The following is a 6,808-nucleotide window of genomic DNA, read 5'->3' as shown; positions in this document are numbered from 1 at the left end:
GACGAACCCGATCCGTATCAATTCGCTAGAACCAGCATCTCTATTGTTCATGTGAGTATCGTTCAGGTACTCGGAACTATCCAGTTCAGGAGAATCTGACCTAAAAAAAAACCAGACTGACCCACCTCCCTTCAAAATTTTGTTCAAGTTGATTCCTGGAGAGCGGAGAAGTAGGCCTGACAGAGTATTGTTGTGGTAAACAGCTGCCACCCCAAAATTAGAACTCACGGTTTCGCCTCCCTAGTTTATCAACTGTTTGTTGTCCAGACTCCCTCTGAGCCGAGACTATTATGACATTCAAGTCCTATGTGTAACTGAACCGCCATACATCAGTTCTCAAGCGAAGGAGACGTCTCACAGTGTTAGACATTCATGATTCTATACCGACTTGGACTGCCGATCTGCATTTCGAGAAGTGCTCTATGATGGTTGAGCTCCAGTCATGTAGATCAGCTGCTCGTTGTGACTGGACTCCATCGATCTACAGTAGTGTTCACTGACTCCATCACTTCAGTGGAACTTCGAATTCTGGAGCTACAGTAAACTAGATGCAGATCTCACTGACTCCTTCATTCAGTCTCACTGTACTCCGAGTTATTCATGAATGATGCTCACTGCCAGCATGCAGACTTCATGTATCATAGTCTCATCTGACTCCCATCATTTCAGGTCATCTTCGTGGAGCTCATGCCGATCATTCGAGTCTACTGTCTAGAGCTGCCCGATCACTACTCGCAGTGCTCATCTGATCGATGGATGTCCATGGCATGTGACAGTCTCCACGGAAATGACGGCCGTTCATTCTCAGTGCTCACTGACTGCGACATCACTTGTCAGTCTCACGGACAACCGTTCAATTGCAGATCTACTCTACCTGGACTCCTTTCAATTGTGCAAGTCCCAGTGAAAGTGCATCACTGGGCACTTCCAGGATCTTCAGTGCCTCGTCTTCGTAGACACATGTACACATCAGTTCAGTGGTAGCTCTTGTTCCCAGATGCCCACGTGCCTACTCTGACCCATCGAATGTCACTCTGAGTACAAGTCTCACTCTGGAATGATGACACCAGAGAGACCTGTCCTGAATGATGTAGTCAGTGGAGCACTGAAATTTATGGCAAGCAGGTCAGTTAGACCGGAAATGATAGGAGTCCTCACTGACTCCATTCATTCAGCTTCTCTACTCTCATCATTCAGCTCTACTGACTCCATCATTCAGTCTCACTGACTCCATCATTCAGTCTCACTGACTCCATCATTCAGTCTCACTGACTCCATCATTCAGTCTCTCGACTCCATCATTCAGTCTCACTGACTCCATCATTCAGTCTCACGACTCCATCATTCAGTCTCACGACTACATCATTCAGTCTCTCTGACTCCATCATTCAGTTCTCACTGACTCCTTCATTCAGTCTCACTGACTCCATCATTCAGACTCTCTCTCCATCATTCAGTCTCACTGACTCCATCATTCAGTCTCACTGACTCCATCATTCAGTCTCACTGACTCCACATTCAGTCTCACTGACTCATCATTCAGTCTCACTGACTACATCATTCAGTCTCACTGACTCAATCATTCAGTCTCACTGACTCCATCATTCAGTCTCTCTGACTACATCATTCAGTCTCACTGACTACATCATTCATTCTTTACCTCCTTTCCCACTTCCTCTCTCTCTCCTTCCAGCTCAAATCAAATTGAATGTATTTGTCACATGCGCGAATACAACAGTGTAGACCTTACAGTAAATGTGAATAAACAGTGTAGACCTTACAGTGAAATGCTGAATACACAGTTGTAGTAGACCTTACAGTGAAATGCTGAATACAACAGGTGTAGTAGACCTTACAGTGAAATGCTGAATAACAGGTGTAGTAAGACCTTACAGTGAAATGCTGAATACAACAGGTGTAGTAGACCTTACAGTGAAATGCTGAATACAACAGGTGTAGTAGACCTTACAGTGAAATGCTTGAATACAACAGGTGTAGTAGACCCACAGTGAAATGCTGAATACAACAGGTGTAGTAAACCTTAACCAGTGAAATGCTGAATACAACAGTGGAGTAGACCTTACAGTGAAATTCTTACTTACAAACCCTTAATTAACCCAACAATGCAGTTTTAAGAACAATACAAGTTAAGAAAAATATTTACTAAATAAACTAAAGTAAAAAATAACAATAACAATAACGAGGCTATACAGGAGGTACGGTACTGAGTCAATGTGCAGGGATTCCTTATATTTATTTAACCAGGATAGTTTGCTCAGTAACACTGCAAAATAAACAATACAAAAAATGAAGTGTGTATGTGTGTGATCCTATTGAGATCAATCAGGATCACTCAGGATTCATTGGAATCATTGCCGGTGGTTCCACACTGAGGGCCGTTTAAATGGTGACTCATACATTCCTGACCAGCTGTGGTCACCACCCCATCCACTACACTGACACAACACACACACACACACACATGCACATGCACCACACTAATTTACAAAGACATTAAATACCTTTCCCCATTTCCTGTACACACCAACGTGGGCTGTGTGTTATTTAAATATGCATCATTATGAAATGTTCTACACTACACATATGATAGTATTCTTTAGATGTACATTCAGATGTTACCTTTAGATGTTACCTTTAGATGTTACCTTCAGATGTTACCTTCAGATGTTACCTTCAGATGTTACCTTCAGATGTTACCTTCAGATGTTACCTTCAGATGTTACCTTCAGATGTTACCTTCAGATGTACCTTCAGATGTTACCTTCAGATGTTACCTTCAGATGTTACCTTCAGATGTTACCTTCAGATGTTACCTCAGATGTTACCTTCAAGTGTTACCTTCAGATGTTACCTTCAGATGTTATCTATAGATTTACCTTCAGATGTTACTTCAGATGTTACCTCAGATGTTACCTTCAGATGTTACCTTCAGATGTTACCTTAGAATGTTACCTTCAGCCTGATTCTCAATGTAAGATACTACAGTGGCGTTACTACAGTGGGTTTACTACAGTGGGTTATACAGTGGGTTACATACAGTGGGTTTACTACGTGGGTTATACGGGTTGGGTTTTACAGCCCTGGGGAAGCCAGAGTCCCTTAGTTGTGTATTCCTAGGCTACATCATCCATCTATAAATAGCAACACATTTTGAGCTGTGCAAAACTGACCGCTAATGCATTTGCATACATATGCATCTGTTAGACGAGCGTGGAGACACTTAGTCAACAGTCAGGGAAGCAGGGTTATGCGTCCCAGATAGAGGGCACACCCTCTATCACCCTACAGAAAGATCGAGCTACCCCCCTCCCCCCATCACCTACAGAAAGATCCAGCTACCCCCCACCCATCACCCTACAGAAAGATCGAGCTACCCCCCTCACCCCATCACCCTACAGAAAGATCCAGCTACCCCCCCCCCCACCCATCACCCTACAGAAAGATCCAGCTACCCCACCTCCACCCATCACCCTACAAAAATATCCATCTACCCCCCCCTCCACCCATCACCTACAGAAGATCGAGCTACCCCCCCCTCCACCCCATCACCCTACAAAAGATCCAGCTACCCCCCCTCCACCCCATCACCCTACAAAAAGATCCAGTCACCCCACGAAAGATCCAGCTACCCCCCCCCCCACCCCACAAAAGATCATTCTACCCCCCTCCACCCTACAAAAAGATCCAGTCACCCCCTCCCCCCTCCAGTCACCCCCTCCCACCCCTCAACCCCCATATCACCCACTTCTCGTCCCAAATGCCCCCCAACTCTCCACCTCTCCTGTGACCCCTCCACCCCCAACTCTCCACCTTCTCCTGTGACCCTCCACCCCCAACTCTCCACCTCTCCTGTGACCCTCCACCCCCAACTCTCATCTTCTCCCTGTGACCCCTCCACTCCCAACTCTCCACCTTCTCCTGTGACCCCTCCACCCCCAACTCTCCACCTCTCCTGTGACCCCTCCACCCCCAACTCTCCACCTTCTCCCTGTGACCCTCCACTCCCAACTCTCCACCTTCTCCCTGTGACCCCTCCACTCCCAACTCTCCACCTTATTCCCTGTGACCCCTCCACCCCCAACTCTCCACCTTCTCCCTGTGACCCCTCCACCCCCAACTTCCACCTCTCTGTGACCCCTCCACCCCCAACTCTCCACCTTCTCCCTGTGACCCCTCCACTCCCAACTCTCCACCTTCTCCCGTGACCCCTCCACTCCCAACTCTCCACCTTATCCCCTGTGACCCCTCCACCCCCAACTCTCCACCTTCTCCTGTGACCCCTCCCCCCAACTCTCCACCTTCTCCCTGTGACCCCTCCACCCCCAACTCTCCACCTTCTCCCTGTGACCCTTCCACCCCAACTCTCCACCTCTCCTGTGACCCCTCCACCCCCAACTCTCCACCTATCCCCTGTGACCTCCACCCCCAACTCTCCACCTTCTCCCTGTGACCCCTCCACCCCCAACTCTCCATCTTCCTCCATGTGACCCCTCACCCCAACTCTCCACCTTATCCTGTGACCCCTCACCCCCAACTCTCACCTTCTCCCTGTGACCCTCCACCCCCAACTCTCAGGACTGAAGTTTCAGCCAGGCAGGAAGACGGGAAACAGTTGACATCAAATATGGCTAACTGCCAGTAATACCGTTTATTTCTCTAAAATAAAACAGCGTATAAAAACAATAACAGTAAATGAAGATGTTTACTTAGGCTTTTTTGTTGTTGTTGATTAGACCTTGCGAGGCCTCTTGAAACTGAGGTACCCATAGGATTAGGAGTTAGTAATTTAATAGGATCTCTATGGGACACCACTGTCACCACCTGCCTTTTCCATGGTGAGTAGAATCAGAATGAAGAGCATCAAACATTTGTGATAGCCTCTTGTGCCATCTACTGGCCATAAGAGAAAATGCACCCTGAATTACAGTGCATTTCGAAAGTATCAGGACCCTTGACTTTTACACGTTTTGTTACGTTACAGCCTTATTCTAAAAATTGATTCAATTGTTTGTTTCCCCTCATCAATCTACACACAATACCCCATAATGACAAAGCAAATATTTGCAAATCACATTTAGGTCCCACGTGAAAGTGTATGTGATAGCAAAAACCAAGCCATGAGGTCAGAGAATTGTCCATAGAGCTGACAGGATTGTGTCGAGTAACAGATCTGGGGAAGGGTACCAGAACATTTCTGCAGCATTGAAGGTCCCCAAGAACACAGTGGCCTCTTCATTCTTAAATGGAAGAAGTTTGGAACCACTAAGACTCTTCCTTGAGCTGGCCGCCCAGCTAAACTGAGCAATCTGTGGAGAAGGGCCTTGGACAGGGGGTCACCAAGAACCCAATGGTAACTCAGACAGAGCACCAGACTTCCTCTGTGGAGATGGGAGAACCTTCCAGAAGGACAACCATCTCTGCAGCATTCCACCAATCAGGCATTTATGGTAGAGTGACCAGATGGAAGCCACTCCTCAGTAAAAGGCACATGACAGCCTGCTTGGAGTTCGCCAAAAGGCACCTAAAGACTCTCAGACCATGAGAAATAAGATATCTGGTCTGATGAAACCAAGACTGAACTCTTTGGCCTGAATGTCAAGCGTCACGTCTGGAGGAAGCCTGGCACCATCCTACGGTGAAGCATGTTGATGGCAGCATCATGCTGTGAGGAAGCAGGGACTGGGAGACTAGTCAGGATCAAGGTAAAGATGAACGGAGCAAAGTACAGAGAGATCCTTGATGAAAACCTGCTCCAGAGCGCTCAGGACCTCAGACTGGTGCGAAGGTTCACCTTCCAACAGGACAACAACCCTAAGCACACAGCCAAGACAGCGCAGGAGTGGCTTCGGGACAAGTCTCTGAATGTTCCTTGAGTGACACAGCCAGAGCCCGGACTTGAACCAATCAAACATCTCTGGAGAGACCTGAAAATAGTGCAGCAACGCTGCCATCCAACCTGACAGAACATGAGAGGATCTGCAGAGAAGACTGGGAGAAACACCCCAAATACAGGTGTGGCCAAGCTTGAAAGCATCATACCCAAGACTCAAGGCTGTAATTGCTGCCAAATGTGCTTCAACAAAGCACGAAGTAAAGGGTCTGAATACTTATGTAAATGTGATATTTCATTTTTATATTTTATTTATTTATAAATTAGCAAATATTCTAAAAACTTGTTTTGCTTTGTCATTATGGGGTATTGTGTGTAGATTGATGAGGGGGGAAAACGATTAATCAATTTATAATAAAGGCTGTAACTACAAAATGTGGAAAAAGTCAAGGGGTATGAATACTTTCAAAAGGCGCTGTATCTCCCTTATTTTTCTTCAACAGATGCTTCAAGAAAGTAGGGGGGCGTTCCCAGTAGTGACTGATAAAACAGCCTTAAGAGGTTAATTAAGTGGTCCTTAATGTGGTATAAACTTTTCTACTCTTCACTTTATGGCTCTCCACATTGGTGACACAGAATATAATATGTTTCCAACCATTTTCTGGTCGCCCTACGTTCTAAATCATTTACATTTTTCATTAATTTCAATCATTCATTCACCCGCTAAAACCACCAACCATCGATTCAGCATATCATTCCTGATTCTTCAATTGATATATTCCAACCTGACTATCGCTGTGGTCTCGTTGATAATGCATCGCTAAATGTCCATCACAATAGATGCACTTATCCTCTAGCCCCTGGTCTCTCGGGTCCGTCTGCCGCTAAACTGCTGTGACGTATTACACTGTTTGTCTGCTAGAAGCTACTCTGGATGATTATAATGTTTTCCTTTTG

Source organism: Salvelinus sp. IW2-2015, unplaced genomic scaffold (genome assembly GCF_002910315.2).
Source record: "Salvelinus sp. IW2-2015 unplaced genomic scaffold, ASM291031v2 Un_scaffold1117, whole genome shotgun sequence".
Lineage (NCBI taxonomy): Eukaryota > Metazoa > Chordata > Actinopteri > Salmoniformes > Salmonidae > Salvelinus > Salvelinus sp. IW2-2015.
The sequence above is the reverse complement of the archived record's forward strand: the minus strand, read 5'-3'. Positions refer to the sequence as shown.